The 22,831-nt window shown below is 38.0% G+C and overlaps 1 protein-coding gene across 1 annotated transcript in view; it reads right to left on the reverse strand.

The window, feature by feature from the left end:
* PRIM2 (DNA primase subunit 2) overlaps positions 1-22,831 on the reverse strand; it is a 330,305-nt gene that overhangs the window by 284,437 nt on the left and 23,037 nt on the right. The gene's annotated exons all lie outside the window — the stretch shown is intronic.

The following is a 22,831-nucleotide window of genomic DNA, read 5'->3' on the forward strand; positions in this document are numbered from 1 at the left end:
ACAGAAGATCGAATCAATGAAATAAAACAAGAAGGCAAGATTACAGAAAAAAAGAGTGAAAAGAAACAAACAAAGCCTCCAGGAACTATGGGTTTATGTGAAAAGACCTATAATCTACACTTGATCAGCATACCTGAATGTGACAGGGAGAAAGATTCCAAGTTGGAAAACACTCTTCAGGATATTATCCAAGAGAACTTCCCTAAATAACAAGGCAGGCCAACATTCAAATCCAGGAAATACAGAGAACACCACAAAGATATTCCTCAAGAACAGCAACCCCAAGGCACATAATCATCTGACTCACCAGGATGGAAATGGAGGAAAAAATCCTAAGGGCAGCCAGAGAGAAAGGTCCAGTCACCCACAAACGAAAGACCATCAGACTCACAGTGGATCTCTCAGCAGAAACTCTACAAGCTAGAATCGAGTAGGGACCAATATTCAACATTCATAAAGAAGAGAACTTTCAATCCAGAATTGCATATCCGGTCAAACTAAGCTTCATAAGTGAAGGAGAAATAAAATCCTTTACGGACAAGCAATTGCTAAGAGATTTCGTCGCAACAAGACCTGCCTAACAAGAAGTCCTGAAGGAAGTAAAAAACGGGGAAAGCAACAACCAGTACCAGCCACTGCAAAAACATACCAAATGGTGAAGAACGACGATGCAATGAAGAAACCACGTCAACTAACAGGCAAAATAGCCAGCCAGCAACAAATTCAAAGGTATTTTGAATTCAAAGGCAGGATCAAATTCAAAGATAACAATATTAACGTTGAATGCAAATGGACTAAATGACCCAATCAAAAGACAGAGACTGGCAAACTGGATAAAAAGTCAAGACCCAATGCTGTGCTACATTCAGGAGACTCATCTCACATGCAGAGACTCACACAGACTCAAAATAAAGGGATGGAAGAAGATCTACCAAGCAAATGGAGAGCAAAAAAAAAGCAGGGGTAGTAATCTTAGTCTCTGATAAAACAGAATTTAAACCATCAAAGATCAAAAGAGACAAAGAAGGGCATTACATAATGGTAAAAGGATCGATGCAACAAGAAGAGCAAACGATCCTAAATATATATGCACCCAATGCAGGAGCACCCAGATACATAAAGCTCTCATAAAGTTCTTAATGACCTACAAAGAGACTTAGACTCCCGCACAATAAAAGTGGGAGACTTTAACACTCCATTGACAATATTAGACAGATCAACAAGACAGAAAGTCAATAAGGATATGCAAGCACCACATCACACTTACTCTAAAATTAACCACATAATTGGAAGTAAATCACTCCTTAACAAGTGCAAAAGAACAAAAATCATAACAAACAGTCTCTCAGACCACAGTGCAATCAAATTAGAACTCAGGATTAAGAAAAGTACTCAAAACTGCACTATCATATGGAAACTGAACAACTTGCTCCTGAATAACAAATGGGTAAACAATGAAATGAAGGGAGATATAAATATGTTCTTCGAAACCAACAAGAATTTAGACACAAGGTACCAGAATCTATGGGACACATTTAAAGCAGTGGCTAGAGGAAAATTTATAGCAATAAATGCCCACATGAGAAACAAGAAGATCTAAAATCAACACCCTATCGTCAAAATTGAAAGAGCTAGAGGAGCAAGATTAAAAAAACTCAAAAGCAAGCAGAAGACAGGAAATAACTAAGATCAGAGCAGAACTGAAGGAGACAGAGACACAAAAAACCCTTCAAAAAATCCAGGAGCTGTTTTTTGAAAAGATCAACAAAATAGACCACTAGCTGGACTAACAAAAAGAAAAGAGAGAAGAATCAAATAGATGCAATAAAAAATGATAAAGGGGAGATCACCACCGATTCCTTAGAAATACAAACTACCATCAGAGATTAATACAAACAACTCTATGTACATAAACCAGTAAATCTAGATGAAATGGATAAACTCCTGGACACTTGCACACTCCCAAGACTAGGCCAGGAAGTAGTTGAAATCCTGAATAGACCAATAACAAGGTCTGAAGTTGAGGCAGCAGTTAATAGCCTTCCAACCAAAAAAAGTCCAGGTCCAGAGGAGTTCACAGCCGAATTCTACCAGACATACAAAGAGGAGTGTTACCATTCCTATTGAAACTATTCCAAACACTACAAAAAGAGGGAATATTCCCTAACTCTTTCTATGAGACCAATATCATCCTGATACCAAAACCTGGCAGAGACCCAACTAAAAAAGAAAACTACAGGCCAATATCCATGATGAACATAGATGCAAAAATCTTCAATAAAACACTGGTAAACCGAATCCAACAGCACATCAAAAAGCTTATCCACCATGATCAAGCAAGTGTCCTCCTGGGGATGTAAGGCTGGTTCAACACGTGCAAATCTATAAACGTAATCCACCACATAAACAGAATCAAAGACAAAACCACATGATTATCTCAATAGATGCAGAGAAGGCCTTTGACAAAATTCAACAGTTCTTTATGCTAAAAACTCTCAAGAAAGTAGGTATCAATGGAATGTATCTCAAAATAATAAAAGCTATTTATGACAAACCCACAGCCAATATCATACTAAACAGGCAAAAAAAGAAGCATTCCCTTTAAAAACTGGCACTAGACAAGGATGCCCTCTCTCTCACCACTCCTATTCAATATTATTGGAAGGTCTAGCCAGAGTAATTAGGCAAGAAAAAGAAATAAAGGCATTTAATTAGGAAAAGAAGAAGTCAAATTGTCCCTATTTGCAGACAACATGATTGTATATTTAGAAGACCCCATTGACTCAGCGCAAAACCCTCTTAAGCTGATAAGCAACTTCATCAATGTCTCAGGATAGAAAATCAATATACAGAAATCACAAGCATTCCTATACACCAACAACAGACAAACAAAGAGCCAAATCATGAGCAAATCCCATTTACAACTGCTACACAGAGAATAAAATACCTAGGAATACAACTAACAAAGGATGTAAAAGATCTCTTCAAGGAGAACTACAAACCACTGCTCAAGGAAATAAGAGAGGACACAAACAGATGGAAAAATATTCCATGCTCATGGTTATGAAGAATCAGTATTGTGAAAATGGCCATACTGCCCAAAGTAACTTATAGATTCAATGCTATCCCCATCAAGCTACCATTGCCCTTCTTCACAGAACTGGAAAAAAACACTTTAAACTTCATATGGAACCAAAAGAGAGCCTGCATAGCCAAGACAATCCTAAGCAAAAAGAACAAAGCTGGAGGCATCACACTACCTGACTTCAAATTATACTAAAAGTCTACAGTAATCAAAACAGTATGGTACTGGTATGGTATCAAACAGAGATACAGACCAATGGAACAAAACAGAGGCCTCGGAAACAATGCCACACATCTACAACCACCTGATCTTCAACAAACCTGACAAAAACAAGCAATGGGGAAGGACTTCCGGTTTAATAAATGGTGTTGGAAAAACTGGCTGGCCATATGCAAGAAGCTAAAACTGGACCCATTCTGTACACCTTACACTAAAATTAACTCCAGATGGCTTAAAGATTTAAACATAAGACTTAATACCATAAAAACCCTAGAAGAAAATCTAGGCAACACCATCCAGGACATAGGCACAGGCAAGGACTTCATGACTAAATCACCAAAAATGATGGCAACAAAAGCCAAAATAGACAAATTGGATCTAATTAAACTTAAGAGCTTCTGCACAGCAAAAGAAACAATCATTAGAATGAACCAGCAACCCACAGAATAGGAAAAAATTTTTGCAATCTACTCATCTGACAAAGGACTTATATCCAGAATTTACAAAGACTTAAAACAGATTTACAAGAAAAAAACCCATTCAAAAGTGGGTGAAGGATATGAACAGACACTTTCAAAAGAAGACATATATGCGGCCAACAAACATATGAAAAAATGTTCATCATGATTGGTCATTCGAGAAATGCAAATCAAAACCACATTGAGATACCATCTCACGGCGGTTAGAATGGCAATCATTAAAAAATCTGGAGACAACAGATGCTGGAGAGGATGTGGAGAAAAAGGAACACTTTTACACTGTTGGGAGTGTAAATTAGTTCAACCATCGTGGAAGACAGTGTGGCAAATCCTCAAGGATCTAGAAAGAGAAATTCCATTTGACCCAGCAATCCCATTACTGGGTATATATCCAAAGAATAACAAATTGCTCCATTATAAAGACACATGCACACATATGTTTGTTGCAGCACAAAGACCTGCAACCAACCCAAATGCCCATCAATGATAGACTGAACAAGGAAAACATGGCACATATACACCATGGAATACTATGCAGCCATAAAAAATTACGAGTTCCTGTCCTTTCTAGAGACATGGATGAATCTGGAAACCATCATTCTCAGCAAACTGATACAAAAACAGAAAACCAAACTGCATGTTTTCACTCATAGGTGGGTGATGAAGAATGAGAACACTTGGGCACAGGGAAGAGTACAACACTCACTGGGCTAGGTGGCTGGGGGGGGTGGAAGGGAGGGGCAGCGGCAGTGGGGGAGAGGATGGGGAGGGATAACACCGGGAAAAATGCCTGGTGTAGGCGACAGGGCAGGGGAGAATGGAGGAATGGAGACAGCAAACCACCATGGCATGTATGTACCTATGCAACAATCCTGCAGGATGCTGCAATGTGCACATGTACACCAGAGCCTAAAATACAATTTTAAAAAAAGGAAAGGAAAGGAAAGGAAAAGGAAAGGAAAGAGGAAAGGAAAGGAAAGGAAAGGAAAAGGAAAGGAAAAGGAAAGGAAAAGGAAAGGAAAAGGAAAGGAAAAGGAAAGGAAAGGAAAGGAAAGGAAAGGGACCTAAACAGCATCTCTCCAAAGAAGATACATAATGTCCCATAAACTCATGAAAAAATGCTCAAGAAAAAAAAAAAAACATCAACCTTATTATATCAGACCTTATACCTTATTATATTACTTTCCGGTGTCCTAAACATAATAAGCTATCTTTGGAAGAATTTAAAGGATTCTCAGACTCCTGGAAAATCTCTTCTTCAAAATGAAAAAGTCACAAACTTCTCAGCTAGTTTTAAGCAGATTCGCCAATCAAATTTCTGAAAGGTAAACAGCATTTATCAACCATTTTCCTATTTCTATCCCTTCTAAGTAATCTGAGTACCTCAGAGCTGTCTTCTCCACATACCTAATTATTGGAATTTCATTTTCCATATTATTAGTTTTTTGTTTTGTTTTGTTTTGTTTTGTTCTGTTTGAGACGGAGTCTTGCTCTTACCTTCCACCCGGGCTGGAGTGCAATGGCACAATCTCAGCTCACTGCAACCTCTGCCTTCTGGGTTCAAGCCGTTCTCCTGCTTCAGCCTGTAATCTCAGAGTAGCTGAGATTACAGGCACCTGCCACCACACTCAGCTAATTTTTCTATTTTTAGAAGAGGCAGGGTTTTGCCAGGTTGGCCAGGCTGGTCTCGAACTCTTGACCTCAGGAGCTGCCCGCCTTGGCCTCCCAAAGTGCTGGGATGACAGGCATGCGCCACCATGCCCAGCCTATTAAATTGTTAACAGTATCTTTCATTACATTTTATACAGTCTTTCCAAATCATGGTACAGTTGTTTTGAGGTATTTCGGATGCACCGTTTGTTATTTTCAGCTCAAACGCCAAGAAGCCAGAAGCTTTAGCTAAGCTACCAGTTCTAATTGTCTATCACTGCATAACAAACTATCCCAAAACTTAACAGCTTAAAGTAATAGCCATTGTATTACAGCTCTCAATTTTGATGGTCAGGTATTCAGAAAGGGTGCTGCGCGCAATGTGCCCCATGTGGCACCAAACGAGGTCAACAGAGGTATTGAGCTGGTGAACAGATTAATCTGGAAGTTCTTAAGTGGCTCTGCTCTCACGTATGGCACCTTAACAGGGATGCCTAAAAGGCTGGGCTCAACTAGAACTGTCAGCATGCTTCTCCAGCATGGCACTTACTAGTTACTGCCAGGTTTCAGAATGGATTTCTCCATCAAGTTTACTTAGAATTCTTAATGGCATCCCAGAGCTCCTGAAGACTGTGTACCAGAGAGAGAAAGTAGAAGCTCCCGGTTACTTAAAGTCTGTACACAGAAACTGGTACTCTGTCACTGCTGCCATACTCTATTTGTCAAAACCCACTCAAGTCAAGAGGTGGGCAGGGGAAAAATGAGGAGTTACTATTTAATGGGTAATGAGTTTCAGCTGGAGAAGATGAAAAAGTTCTGGATATGAATGGGGATGGTTGCACAACAATGTGAATACACTTAATGACAAAGAACCGTACACTTAAAAATAGCTTAAAAGGTAAATATTATGTGTATTTAACCATAATTTTTTTAACCCACTGAGATTCAAGGGGTGATGACATAGATCCCAACTCTCAATGAGAAAACATCAAATAATTTGAGGCCATTTTTAATCCACTATACCAGCTAAGGTGATCTCCTAAAAGGCCAAATATTCATTTCATGTAAGCATATACACTCCTAAATATCTTTATTATTTATATAACACTTATAGCGAAAACAATTTTCACTATACTACCAAGAGAGAATATGAAATACTGGCATACTCATTCTTAAAGAACATAACTTATATTCATTCTTAACACTTCGAAAATATGCAATTTTAGCTACACTGACTTCAATTACATTGAATAATTGTTAAACCCGCATGAAAGCTTCAAGATGAGATAAAATTGAAAAATCTACTTGCAAATTTCAGACCATCTAGTTTGCAGCTGTGCCAGGTGTTAAAAAGAAACATCCCTCATGTTCTGATACCAGCATACCCCAGCAACCTTCTGGAAGGATTCTGAACTTCAGAGATTCACCACATACTGAATCTGGGAAATCCCAACAACCTGCAAATTTTTCTGTGTTTTACTGTTCTCCAGCATCTACTGAATCAAGACTTTTATTTTCCCACTCAAAGTCTGTCTAATAAGTTTTCATACAAGGTCAATCAGATGTCCGTAAGTACAAAATTAGTCAAAAGTGGTTTGAATCTTGAGTTTGTGGACGCAGTTTGCTAATTACACACGATTGCTTGATCCATCCATTTTATGAAGCTGTTAGCACAAACTAAGAAGAAACTACTGAGTATTTAAACTTTGCAATAAACATTCAAAAGGCCAAACAGTTTCTAGGGGGCTCAGGTAATGTATCTTCTGGGGAACATCTGCAGGTGGCTACATCATTTATTTACTGGTTCAACCAACACATTCTGAGGACCTTCTATAGGCTAGACATTGTGTTAGGTAATAAACAAGACATTAAGGGTCCTTTGCTCTCAGGAGACTTAGAGCTCACTACAAGACAGGTGGGTGATTACCCTCAAGTATAAGATGTACAGAGTGTTTAAGAACACAGAAGAAGCTAGCCGCGGTGGCTCACGCCTGTAATCCCAGCACTTGGGAGACAAGGCAGGCAGAACACGAGGTCAGGAGTTTGAGAGCAGCCTAGAAAACATGGTAAAGCCCCGTCTCTACTAAAAACACAAAAATTAGCCAGGTGTGGTGGCAGGCGCCTGTAATCACAGCTACTAAAGAAGCTGAAGCAGGATAATCACTTGAAGCTGGAAGACAGAGGTGGTAGTGAGCCAAAATGGTGCCACTACACTCCAGCCTGGGCAACGAGAGCGAAATTCTGTCACAAAAAAAAAAAAAAAAGAAACACCGAGAATGGGTTTCTAAGCCAAACTTATGGAAATGTCCCAGGAAGAAAATTGTTTAAGCTGATACATGGATGAGTCAGAATTAGATGAAATGGAGGGAAGAGTATCCAAGGTCAAGGGAAAAAAACATGTTTTCACAACTAAAGTTCACATGGCTGGTCCATAGAGTTTACAGTTTAGTGGTAAGAGATGAGGCTCTGGAGGTAAACAGGGATCAGAGCTTGAGGTAACTTGTTAAGAATTTTGAACATTAACATTATATTAACAGGAAATTGCTAAAGAGTTGGGGAGGGACTGTAGTATAGACATCTGTAATCATATTTACACTCTTGCTTCAGCAAAGAATGGATTGGATAGGCCAGGTCCAGTGGCTCATGCCTGTGATCCAAGTAAGGTGGGCAGATCACAAAGTCAGGAGTTTGAGACCAGCCTGGCCATCATGGTGAAATCCTGTCTCTACTAAAAATACCAAAATGAACCGGGCATGGTGGCACAAGCCTGTAGACCCACCTTCAGGAGGCTGAAGCAGAAGAATCGCTTGAATCCAAGAGGCAGACGTTGCAGTGAGCCAAGATCGTGCCACTGCACTCTAGCCTGGATAAGCAAGACCCTGTCTCCAAAAAAAAAAAAAAAAAAATGGGTTGGTTAAGTAATCATGGTAGCCCAAGTTAGAATAGTGACCATGAAACTGAAAGGAGATGGACAGATTCTAGAGATATAAGGCATAGAAGTGACAACTACACTATTAATCTTAGCCAGGATAAAATCAACAGCACTCTATTATCCCTTATCCTATCACAAATCTAATCCTCTAAAAGCTAAAAAATAACTAAATTTAAAGGAACCTCACCTTTCACCCCTTAAATTCAAACATAAAACATACTCATCATCAGGCTCTTCCAATAGCTGTCAGTTTAGCAACTATTTACACATATCCCAAACCTCCTCACAGTGCACGAAAAGAAGATTCGGACTCAAATCTGTGGTTATTCATTATATCCCTAACCTCCTCACACTGCACAGAAAGATTTGTACTCAAATCTGTGGTTACTCAAGTCTGTGGTTATTCTATAAAACTCTAGCATTTCAAGTTCTGTTAGCTTTTTAGCTTTATACTACTGACGTTCTTATTACTATACATATATTTGTAGCACATTTAAACAACTTAAGTGGGTACTGGGGATGAAATCCAGTGTTCTCCCTATATATCATCACTTGTAAATCTCATACAAAAGCTGGAATGGTGACAAATAATAATAGTAATAGTTAATATTCGTTGTGTACTTACTATATGCTGGACACTGTTACAAGTACCTTACAAAATTTACTAACTTTTTATTAAAGCCTCCCTAACGTAGGAGGTAATACTATTACATTCTCTATTTTGCAGATGAGGAAACCAAGTCAGAGAGGGAAAACAACCAGTAAATAGCAGCACTGGTACTCAACCCCAGGTGTTACAGCACCAGAGTCCGTGCTCTTCACCCACAAGCTATATGACCTTTCTGGAGAATCCCCGCTTAGACAGCATGCTCTCATCTTACTACCCCTGATCTTGGTGCAGATCAAGGCAGGATTCATATATCTATGCCTCAGATCCCCTATCCTAACATCCTAGGTCTTGAATGCAAAACCCCAAACATTTTCTGTTACTCGGCCATTTATTTCTACTTGGATTAGAAGTAGTGAAGTTTTGGCCAGTCACAGTGGCTCACACGTTCAATCCTAACATTTTGGGAGGCCGAGGCAGACAGATCTCTTGAGCCCAGGAGTTTGAGATCAACCCAGGGAACATGGCAAAAACCATCTCTACCAAAAAAAAAAAGTAAAAAAATTAGCCAGGCATGGTAGCACATGCCTGTAGTCCCAGCTATTGGAGAGGCTGAGGTGGAATGATCACCTGAGACTAGGGAGGTGGAGGCTGCAGTAAGCCATGATTGCACCACTGCATTCCAGCCTGGGCAATAGAATGATACCCTGTCTCAAAAAAAAGTAACGCAGTTTCTGTCTTGGTTTCCCTAGTCTTAGCCTTAAATCAGCCACAGACACACTTGATCAGTCTATAAATAGTTTTCCATCTTCACTCTGAGAAAAAGACAAGCCAGGGAGAATACAAAGGCTGGGTGCATGGATCCAAATTCTTGTTCAGTTATTGAACTATAAGATGTTCCTCCTGCTTCCTGACATTAACACTGACCCATACCTGTTGTCTGTTTCCTGCCACATCTCTTAGAGGTGGAAGAGGAAGATTTGGTCACCTATAAAGGGATTCTGGCAATACCTATCTGTCTGTTAAATATTCTGTTTTTTGTTTGTTTGTTTGTTTTTAAGAAAGTCTCACTGTCATCCAGGCTGGAGTGCAGTGGCACGATCTCAACTGGCTGCAACCCCTGCCTCTCGGGTTCAAGCAATTCTCCTGCCTTAGCCTCCCGAGTAGCTGGGACTACAGACACCAGCCACGACATCCGACTAACTTTTTTATTTTTAGTAGAGATGGGATTTCACCATGTTGGTCAAGCTGGTCTCAAAACTCCTGAACTCAAGTGAACTACCCGCCTCGGCCTCCCAAAATGCTAGGATTACAGGCGTGAGCCACCGCTCTATGTTCTGACCATTTCTATGCATAGTATGAATGCGCATGCACAAGACTGCCTCTGCCCTTTTGTGCTGTCTGACTCACAGCAGGAAGGAAAAAGAGCCAGGACAAAAGTCGAAGACTCAAAGGACCAACAAAGGTATGAATAGAGAATCTAATGAGCTCAATAAAAAGTCCAAAGTTCAACTCCTAAACTTTGGGACTACTGAAATTCATAATGACATTGTATACACCGAGTCTCTGGTGCACAGCATTTGTGAATTATCTTGCCCTACCTTACACTGAAAGTATATAGTTAACTGCCGGTATTTGTTATTCCTTAAGTTTATGTCTTAATTTGACAAGTTGATTTTAAGTAATGAAAGCCATCTTTGAAAGGTCCATTTAGAATTGTGCAGATAATCAGCATCTGCCTCTAATCAAATGGTGATGATTAGCAAATTAAACCCTTTAATTAGCATTTTGCATAGTTTAGGCAAATTATGCTTCTTAGGTTTAAGAAGGTGAAACGGTGAATTTTTCAGTTAGAATCCCTTTAAACCTTTATTAATTATCTAATTTTATCACATACACAGTAAACATAAAGAAATACAAATTAGACTCAACTTCATTTGCTGAAACTTAGCACTTCTCAACATTTAGACTAATTCTGTCATTTGGAAGAAATTAACACAATACTCATAAAACAAAAATACTTAATTTCAGTTTTCTCCTTCAACTTCCTACAGGTCAACTTTACCCAAACCAGATTCAAATAGCATTTTTTAAAAAAGAGGGAAAAGAAGGAAGGAAAGCATGGAATCAGGGAGAGAAGCAGCAAAGGAAGGAAGGGAAAAATGAGTTCCTTCCCCCTTTTGCCATTCGATACTGCTGAAGCCAAGGTTCATTTCACTAAGCATTCAATGATATAGTTTTAAAGAAAAGCACTCATAGAAAGGAAAGTAGCCTGTCAATCTTCTCTGTTAAAGGAAGAGAAAGAGTACAAAAAAGTAACAAAGCTGCCATTACAACACACCAAGCTAATTACTTTTCTCTATAGGAATTACATTCTCTCTCACACAGAATGATGGTGGCTTTTAAAAAAAAAAAACATTTCTTCTCTTAACCCACCTAAAACACTCCTATTAGCTAACAAAACAAAAGTAAGCAACTTAGCAAAAGTCAGGTTAACAAAATAGAAGAGTTTAAGGGATAGTGGAAGAAGAATATACCATTTCTAACATCTGTTAAACCCCAGTGTCTGATGAAGACAAGGTCTTGGAGACAGCCCCTCTGTTCTAGCAACTGCTTACAAAAAAAAAAAAAAAAAAGCAGTGAAATTCAAACATAGACTTTTCCTAAGACTACAGATAGTAGCCTACTAAAAAGTTCAGATAAATCATATCTTTATCCTGCTATAAATACCACCCAAACCAAAGATCTTCTCCTATGTATGTGTGCATGCGCACACGCCTGTCTCAAGAGCAGTGGCAAATAAAAATAATCATGCCAAGGTTATTTTAAACAGGAATAAGAAAATCTAATCCATTTTAAGTGGTATACAACAAACTAAATGAAAATGGGAGAGACAGAATTTTAAAAGTAAGTTATCCTTTCTCAACATAAACTGCAATCTATTTCTATGCAGATCCTATTACATCCCTGAACAATCTCTATCTAGAGAAACCAAACAATAGCTCTGATGTACACTAATCAACCAAACAGTTCCAAAATTGTCTCTTTAAGTACTTACTCAAGTGGTGATACTGTAAATATAATTTACAGTGCTTTGTATCTACAGAAACTCAGAAAATATTAGCCGATTCAATGGCTGGAAAAATCCGAAGACTGCCTTTTTTTTTTTTTTTTTTTTTTTTTTTTTTTTTTTTTTTTTTTTTTTTTTTTTTTTTTTAAGCATTTCACCATGGGTCTCAGTTAGACAAGGAATTAAGAGTCTAAGTTAAAGCAGTTACAGCTTTGAAGGGATATGATACATATCCAACTGAAAATGCTAATTTCTCGTTACCCTTAAAATAGCAATAGAACTAAAACACAAATTTAAAAAATTAAAATTCTAGCTATATATGTGCTCCGCATCTAGTTTTAGTCATTTACTATTTAACAAATCCCTCTAACCACTTACTACTAAGCAGAAGGAAGAAACATACAAACACCTGAAAATCATGAACTTCAATTCATGGCAGTATTTTTCTTCCCCTTCTCCACTGAATGGACTAGTTTAAGTATTATAGTACAGTGCTTTGGCTCCACCAAATGACACTTCTAGAGCATAATAATTTTGTCACAGAAAAAAAAGCGTACCAAATACAACTGGGTTTCTTCTAGCCCATTTTCATTGGAAGAAATCTGTCAAGTACAAGATCCAGTTTTAGTATCATCACCCTTCATTTACCCCACTCTAATCAAAGGAAAACATTATATATTCGACCAAGAGTAAAGCCTGCGTCTTAGATGATATCAAGAAAAGTGAGAACTTTAAATAAAAATACCCAAACGTGAATTACATATTTATCACAAAAAAACAGTTCCAAGATTACAACTAACCAAACCTACAGAAACCAAAAAGTTCTAACTTGAGAAATAAGTCACTGCTAATAAATTTGTTTAATTGTAAACATTCAATACAACTTCTAGAATTAAAAGTATTAGAATCACTTCACTTTTATGTACATAACCAAAGTACTTAATAAGATAGCTAACCTTTAATGAGTATTTACTATGTGGCTGCCAAGCCCTATGAAATTTACATAGATGATTCCGTTCAATTTCACAACAATTCTATTAAGGAGATACTATAATTTTCCTCATTTTATAGAAGAAAATGAGGCACTGAAAGGTTCAGTAACTTATATAGGGTCATGAGAAATCTACTGTAAGATTAATTTTCCCAGATCTTCTCATTCATCCTCTCCCCCTTAACAAGCTTCATTTTCACAGCTGCAAATACTATTTTCTGTGGTATTGTAATTATATACTTTCAACCACAATCTCCTGAACTCAACCTAACATTTTGAACTGCCCACTGTCTATCTCCAGTGGCCCATAGTGCTCACAAGCAATATTTTCACATCAAATGTAGTATCCTAACCCAAAAACATACTCCTTTTTTTATATTCACTACCATTACTAACATTACACTACTCTTGCCCTCTATACCAGATGGCTTGGAGTCATCCTCACTGCACATTCCATCAGCCATCCAGTCTTCAGGCTATTTCCACAATGTCTACCACATCTGCCCACTTCTTTCCATTCTCACAGCTACTGCTATAGTTCAGACCCTCATTCAGTCTTTCATTTGGTCATTCACTATTCACTCAACATATAATTCTCTTTATCATTAACCTGGACACTGGCAATATCCTAAGAAGACTCGGACGTCTCAACATTCAACAAGTTGAGCATCTCAAAACTGAAAATACAGAATCAAAAGTGCTCCAAAATCTAAAACTTTTTGAGCATCAACATGATACACAGATTAAATACTCACTGGAGCATTTTGGATTTTCAGATGCTCAACCAGTAAGTATATAAGACAAACTTTCCAAAATCTGAAGGAAAAAAAAAAATCAAAATCCACAACACATCTGATCCCAATCATTTTAGATAAGGGAAACTCAACCGGTAATTAATTACTTATGTTTCAACTTGGGTCTCCACTCCCTATTCCTTTATTTACTCAGCTATCAAAGTTCTCTTCATCGTACTAGATCATAACTTGTCACTCTGATCCTCAAAAACCTTCCACAATTCCCTCCTGCCCTCCTATCTTGCTAGTCTCATCTTCCATTCTTTCCCATAATCACAAACATGTCATAAAAAATGTAACACCAGAATCAAGATCAATGTGGAAAACACATGAGCACATTTCCTTGAAATAAAAAAAAGATGGTATCATTAAAGTAATGTCAAGTAAACGAAGTATATGGCATCTAGGAAACATCCACAAAAGTAGAGGTTACACTACGGTTAGAAAAAAATCAGATGATGGGCCTCTGTCTATGTTCAAGCTGTAAAGAGAAGAAAGAACCATGCAGCACTGAGGAACTGTTGCACTAAGGCTGCTGTTGCTGGAAAACAAAAGGAACCAAAGCTCATCTATCACCAGCTAATCCTCAGAAAAGAGCTCTAGCAGCCACTGAGCCTTCTCAAAGAAGCAAGGGAGGCCAGGCATGGTGGCTCACGCCAGTACTCCCAGCACTTTGGGAGGCTGAGGTGGACGGATAACAAGGTCAGGAGATCAAGACCATTCCGGCTAACATGGTGAAACCCCGTCTGTACTAAAAATACAAAAATTAACTAGGTGTGGTGGCACATGCCTATACTCCCAGCTACACGGGAGGTTGAGGCACAAGAAATGCTTGAACTCGGAAGGCAGAGGTTGCAGTGAGCCAAGATCGCGCCACTGCACTCCAGCCTGGCGACAGAGTGAGACTCCGTCTTTTTAAAAAAAAAAAAAAAAAGAAGCAAGGGAAAGAGATCACCCTGACTCACTTATCTCATTCCAAACCACCCCTATGCTTCCCGTGAGGTTTATTTATCTTCAAAGCCCGAGGATTTCAAGGTAAACTTCAGCGGTCCCTTAATCCAAAGGCAATGTTCTCTCAGTGATTTGATACCTGAAATTTCTCTATGGTTTTCTTTACATTAACATCATCAAAATGTAAATGAATAAATTTAATTTTGAAAAATTAGAATTCCTTTTATGATTAGATTCCTCAAGTCTGGCTATTTTGGGTCCTAATCATGAATGGATGATTTCCAGGATTCTACAAAAGTGATCCAAAGACCAGAAACCTCACTATATGAACAGCACAAGCTTGGGAAAAAGGCACCTTCACTATGTGCTCTATGAAGATCACTCCAAGGGAAACAGAAAGAACTGAATATGCCACCAAAAAATCTGTACGCAGTCAGTCTTAATCCTTACTATCTGATAGTCAGCTTGCCCTATTTCATAGGGATTCTGGGGAAGCTCTGCATTCACAAGACATGAAGACCTCTGAACTCTGTTTTTGAAGGGGACTAAGAAGTATTATTACTTTCACTTTGGACTCTTTCCTTCATCTCCTTTGCTAATAAGTTCTTAAGGGTAGTGAAAGTAAGTTACATTGAAGATTTAGTTTAGGAAGTTTTTTTTTTTTTTTTTACAAAAAATAGGAAAAGATCCAGATATGACCTTAGTTATGAAAACAGTGTGACTGCAATGATAGCTACTTTAGTGTTAGTGTGGTAAAACATATGTTTTTTTAAAAAGTGTTAAAAAAGTGAACTGTAAGCCAAAACTACTTTAAATCTTCCAAAAAGAAAAAATTAAGAAATATGCTACAGTCAGTGCTAATAATACTACAGGGAAGAACTTAACAGAATCATAACTTGAGAATCTGCAAAGCAAAGGAACGCGCCTTGGGGGAACTAGTGGTTAACAACATGATCTGACCCGATGCATCTTTAAATATTTTAATACTTAAAATATGTTGCAATACTCACGTTACTATCCAAAAATAAAATTCAGAGATGATCTACTTACAATTTTTTTAAATCAATAGCATTCCATAACTAAAATATTTAAAAATTTAAAACAAAATAGTGGCATAATTGATCAGACACAGTGCGCGAGAATACATGATCAAGTAGTTAGACACCACACCCATTAGTAAAAACATCAAGAATAACCCACCTACCAGTGCAGACTGACATAGTGTATGCACTGGTCTTTCAAATACCACATCAGTGATGTACTTTGCCAAAAAAGCCAACTCAGAAACATTCAGAACGAAACAATTATCTTCCTCAATTCACAGGATAGTTGCAGTACAGGAACAATGAAGGTACAGCAAAAACATAGAGGAAAAAATATTTTGTCTTGATTTATAGAACAGTGTTTAGTTCTAGATTCAGATAATTAGAAACAATATAGTTGTTTTGGTTTCTGGGGTTTTGTTGTTGTTGTTGCTCACATGAATATAAAAAGTCAAGAAGGATGTGGGAAAATCCATAGTCATACAGAGCTATTCAGTGCACTGAAGGTGCACCAGCATCCTCATCTACTGTCTACTAAACACCAGTTGTACTTGCCAATCATTGTTACAAACACCAAAAATACCACAAGGATGCCCAGAATATCTAGCAGGGATGACGACAGCCCCTATAGTCCAGAACTACTTGGACTGAACCAAGCCATCCTTGTGAAAGGTCCAGTTTGAAACAGTGGCTTTCCTCTATGACATCTCTCTTGTGAGAGAGCAAAAAAACCAACTCAAGTCCATAAATTTTCTTTTCCTGACGTATTGAAATAATGACTCCCAGCCAGGCGCGGTGGCTCACGCCTATAATCCCAGCACTTTGGGAGGCTGACGTGGGTGGATCACAAGGTCAAGAGATCGAGACCATCCTGGTCAACATGGTGAAACCCCGTCTCTACTAAACATACAAAAAAAAAAAATTAGCTGAGCACGGTGGCATGCACCTGTAATCTCAGCTACTTGGGAGACTGAGGCAGGAGAATTGCTTGAACCTAGGAGGAGGAGGTTGCAGTGAGCCGAGATCGCGCCATTGCACTCCAGCCTGGGTAACAAGGGCGAAACTCTGTCTCAAAAAAATAAATAAATAAATAAATATAAATAAATAAATAAACAATGACTCCCACTTCAAATACAAATTCTACTGCCTGATACATTTAATTCAAATTTTTAAAAATATATTTTCAATCTACTGCCTGGATTTTGATTTACACTGATCTTGGAATATTACGAGACAATTGTTGAACATGAACTACAATATACAATGTGATCGGAAACATGTTTTTAAAAAGATAAATAAAAGGTAGCAGAGAAGAAAAACAAAAAAGGGCATAGAAAAACCATGGGCTAAAAAACAAACTCAACAACCTAAGTTGTATGAATATAATGTTTTTCCTAAAGATGGTACACATATTATATTGAGAAAACTACTAATGGTATATTTAATATATTTAGTTTCCATTCCTGCCAACAACTGTCAGCTAAAATGAAACATCTCAGTAAAATTACAGTTAATGCTTTAATTTCCTACATTAATATAAATCTCTTAAGTCACACCTGTGTTTGTATAACACTTTTGATGGGCCTTGTCACCTTAAATGTCAGCATCTATTCCACTTCATTTCAGTAGTTAAGGTGTGAAGAAATCTACTCATATATTTAGTAACATGCTTTGTGACTTATACATCTCTAAATATATAGAAGTCTGATTTTAAGGAAAGTTATTTAACCTCTTTGAGCTTCAGTTTCCCCATGAAGCTGTTGTGAGGATTAATTACATAAACTTGGCTGTTCACAGTTACTCACACCTGTAATTCCAGCACTATGGGAAGCCAAGGTGCAAGGACCACTTGAGTCCAGAAGTTCAAGACCTCACTTGAGGCCAGAAGTTCAAGAACAGCCTAGGCAGCACAGAAAGAACTTATTTCTATAAAAGAGACAAAAAAAAGAAAAGAAAAAGAAAAAGAAAAAATTAATTAGCCAGGCATGGTGGCATGCACCTGTAGTCCCAGCTACTGGAACTGAGGTGGGAGGACCCTTGAGCCCAAGAGTTCATGGCTGCAGTGAGCTGTGATCATGCCATTGCACTCCAGTCTAGGCGACAGAGCGAGACTGTCTCTACTAAAGAAAAAGAAGAAGTTAAATTTATACAATCCATGTAAAGCATTTACCAAAGTGCCTGACACTCAATAAACCCATTACAAATGTTAGCTGTTAGTGATAATCTCTCCTCAGCCTCCTTACATCACTAGACAGATCTAAATCTTAGTAAGTCCATTACTTATATAACATTCAGTAAATATTCCTTCTTTAGAAAACGAGGACCCCATGCAAGTCTGGAAACAGTGCTGTGGGTTTTCTAATATTCACATAGAAGCCTTATTCCTTGGACCAACTAAAGGGAACTGGAATATATTTGACTATTAAGCTCCAAGGTAATATAAGAATTCTCTTGGAATGGAGGGAGCACACTTTGATCAGGGATGAACAGGAAACAAAGCCAGACAGGAGGCAGCTATCAATAGCTGAAGTATGGCACAAGGTATTTCAAAGTCATGGAGATAAGCAACCAGAAACAGGTAGAGAATAAATGGAGACAAGTCCAGAATAGGGGTATTAACTGTGCTGTTGCCTTATGTATGCCTTCAGAAGGGTGGGGAGTAGCAGAATAGATATATTCATGGGGACTGGGCCAAACAGATTTGTTACACAACTACTTCCTTCTACTTTTGTAACTCATATTAAGCCACTCAAAGACTAAGAACACAAAATGGTTATCTTTACAACTACATTAGCCCTCCAAATCCCTGGTTCTTATTCTCATCCAAAAGACCTAAGATAATGCAGTCTGACCTAGCCTCTGAACGACTATGACACAAGACTTCAGCCAAAAAGAATTAAATTTTCAGGGAACTTGGAGGCAAGAGGGAAAGGTTATATTCTTTATGGAATTTTCTTTTTAAAATGTATATATTTAAAAGCTCAGTATCTTTTTTTCAGAACACCTTCAAAAAACATCAGTAACACTGTCAAAAGGCTCTAGTAGAACTATAGCAGCTCCATCTTGAATAGAAGCTGAATAAAATGAGGCTCAGACTTGATGGGCTACATTCCCAGGAGGTCAGGCATTCTCAGACACAGGATGAGAGGAGTTGGCAAGACTGGTTATGACAAGCCACAGGTCCTAAAGATCCTGCTGATAAAACGGGATGCATTAAAGAAGTCAGCCAAAACCCACAAAAACAAAGATGGCCATGAAAGTGACCTCTGGTCATCCTTACTGCTCACTATATGCTAACTGTAATGCGTTAACATGCTAAAGAATACTCCCACCAGCACTAGTACAGTTTACAAATGCCCTGGCAACATCCAAAAATTACCCTATATAGTCTAAAAAGGGGAGGAACCCAGAGTTCTGGGAACTGTCCATCCCTTCCCTGGAAAACTCATGAATAATCTACATCTTGTTTAGCCTATGATCGAGAAATAACCATAAAAACAGCCAACCAGCAAGCAGTCTATGGGTCTACTCTGCCTACACAGTCGCCATTCTTTTGTTTCTTTACTTTTTTAATGAACTTGCTTCCACTTTACTCTATGGACTCACCCCGACTTCCTTCTTGCATGAGATTCAAGAACCCTGTCTTGGTATCTGGATTGGAACCACTTTCAGGAAACCATACTTTATAATGTAAAATTACAGAGAATATTTAACACTAGAAATGATATTTAGTATAATTAATTTCATTGTTTGAGGATCTAAATATACATGTCTGTGTATATACATACATATATACGTGTATATATAGGCCGGACATGGTGGTTCACACCTATAGTCCTAGATCTTTAGGGGGCTGAAGTGGATAGATCTCTTGAAGCCAGGAGTTTGAGACCAGCCTGGCCAAAATGGTGAAACCCCGTCTCTACTAAAAATACAAAAATCAACCGGGCATGGTAGCACATAGCACATGCCTACAATTCCAGCTACTAGGGAGTGTGAGGCAGGAGAATCTCTTGAACCCGGGAGACGGGGGTTGCAGTGAGCCAAGATCATGTCACTGTACTTGAGCCTGGGAGACAGAGTGAAACCCAGACTTAAAAAAAAAAAAAAAAATTGGGCCAGGCGCGGTCGCTCACGCCTGTAATCCCAGCACTTTGGGAGGCCGAGGCGGGTGGATCACGAGGTCAAGAGATCGAGACCATCCTGGTCAACATGGTGAAACGCCGTCTCTACTAAAACTACAAAAAATTAGCTGGGCATGGTGGCACGTGCCTGTAATCCCAGCTACTCAGGAGGCTGAGGCAGGAGAATTGCCCGAACCCAGGAGGCGGAGGCTGCGGTGAGCCAAGATCGCGCCATTGCACTCCAGCTTGGGTAACAAGAGTGAAACTCTGTCTCAAAAAAAAAAAAAAATTAATACAATTAAAAAATATATATGTATATCATTCATTATAAAACAATTAGGACATAGCTCTGTGTGGGGGAAACATAGCTAATTTAAAGACATACTTTTTTTTTCAAGGGTAAAAGTTGTAGGCAGGAAAAGCCATGATGAACAATGAGAATATAAAGAGTTCTATACTGAAAAGCTGTATGAAAACTTTAAAAAAGAGAAATGACTTTCACAAGTCATTTTGGAAATTTCTGCATATGTTAATTTTAGCCTTCAAGGGTAATTAAGCTTGAAATTTCACATTTAGCCATAGCATCTCTAGGTTTAAACCATATTATCATGAGCAGAATCTAATTTTGTAGGTTGATTAGAAAAATCCAAATTCTGTGAACTCTAAAATATTGCCACTAAGACCATCTGCCATGCAGTATTTTTTTACAATATGCATAAATGGTTAGGCCTCAACTAACTAGAAAACTCAAACTTTTCTCTATTCTCCAAATATAAAATGTATCAATATTTTACTATAGCTGCCCAATAAATATATATAAAATAATACGACTGGCTTCTATAATTTTTTGATGCCAAAAACTACTATGAGAACAAAAGTATTATACTTGTAGTGTTTACTTATAAAGCGGAAGCCCTATGTTAATGCCTTCATTTAAATCATTTTGAGAAGGTAAAAAGGCATACAATTGTAACAGAAATACACAGTTCTCTTTCTAAATCATAAACTTCCCAAGAAACAGAACAAATAACAGTTTACAAAGCAACATAATCTCTCAAATCCAATTCAATAGAAGAGTTCATTTCATATATAACAAATACCTATTATCTAATATTTAATCTTGAAAAAAAATAAGTACTCAATTTTACTATACTTATCTTAAAGATGTCTAGTGTTCATGAAACAGAAATGAGACAAACATTTTGAATTCAGCCAGTATTTTTTCTAGACATTAAACATTCACTCAACACTCAGAGAGTAGCCTCCTTGGGACTGTCAATCTTGCCTATGTTTTATGTTCACAGCCTTGGAACATAAAACAATTTATTTCCCTATTCAGAAGCTATGTTTGACCCTTGACAAAGACTGTCTCCTTGACCTAACTCCAGCCAAGCACCTGAAACCTCTTCATGATAGGGCCTGCTAATTCAGTTTCAGAATCCTGCTAAGTTTACAGAAAATCACTTACCCTTAGTCTGACCATCTTCAATATCTTATGATCCTAGACTGCCTTCAGCAAAATTCCTTAGGTCAGTTTGCTACCTCTTAATACTTTTCCATCCACCCTGACCCCTGCCCCAAATGCCCACTTAACCTATCATATTGCAACTTGACCTTATCTCTCTTCCCTACTACAAAACCACATTATAGTAGCCGCCCACCGCTTGAATAAAGTCTTCCTTACGGTCATGCATGGCATACGCATATTTTACATAATAAAAATGGAGTAGACCATGATAATGAATACACATTCCAAACAAACTATGACAACCGAAACTATACCAATAAACGATAAAAAAAATACAGTAAAGGGCAAAATGATCAAAAAACTATGATTATTTAAAGCCACCTTGCAATATCTCAGAAATAATGACAGAATACCAAAAGTATTTTAAAATTCTATACACCTAAAACTATTAAATCAATGTAAACTCAATGTTGCAATGTTAACTGGAGAAAAGCCTCCAAAACCTCCTAATAAATTCATAACTGACATTTTCAATAACAAATGACAAATTAAACTTGAATTCATCTTCAATGCAAAGTAGTTACCAAGCAAGAATGACATGAAATAATTTCTAAGATAAAAGAAATTAAGGCTTTAAACTAAAAGGGATGAAAAACAAATATTAAATGTCAGGCTCAGGCTAAGAAAAGCTACTTTTAAAGAAACAAAAGTAATTCAAAGTTTTATGCTTACCTGTTTTCAATGAGACAGGCAATGACGCAACCAGCTTCACCTGCCCTCACCTAACAGCCCTCAGGACCCTGAACATAAATGGCAATTGAACACTAAGTCTTTTTAATATGAGGTAGAGTTATCATTTGTGACACACACAATATTCTTTCACATCCTTAAGAATGCTCATTTTCACTGTCCCTGCCATTCAGTGCTATTCTAATGAAAAGCATCCTGCCATTAGATCCACTAGTATTGCCAAGCCAATAAAAACTATTTTTTGACTGTCTTAAGAAGGCTTTAAAAAACATCCAAGTAAATTATAAGCTGCTGTCATATTCTGGACTGCAACAGCACAGAAACCCTTTGTCTGTAAGGCTGACAGCTGCCAAAGCCTGACCTTTCCTTAACTGGCCAGCTGAAGAAACATTAATAGAATCTGTTTAACCTTACCCATTCACCTTTAATATGACCAAGGTTAAGTCAATCACTCAGCAACAAGAGATGCAAAATGGTCCCCATGGACAGCCAGTATTTATTCACTGAAACTTCTTAGAAATTTCAGATTTAGGCCGGGCGCGGTGACTCAAGCCTGTAATCCCAGCACTTTGGGAGGCCGAGGTGGGTGGATCACGAGGTCAAGAGATCGAGACCATCCTGGTCAACATGGTGAAACCCCGTCTCTACTAAAAATACAAAAAATTAGC

Source organism: Cebus imitator, unplaced genomic scaffold (assembly GCF_001604975.1).
Source record: "Cebus imitator isolate Cc_AM_T3 unplaced genomic scaffold, Cebus_imitator-1.0 Scaffold460, whole genome shotgun sequence".
NCBI lineage: Eukaryota > Metazoa > Chordata > Mammalia > Primates > Cebidae > Cebus > Cebus imitator.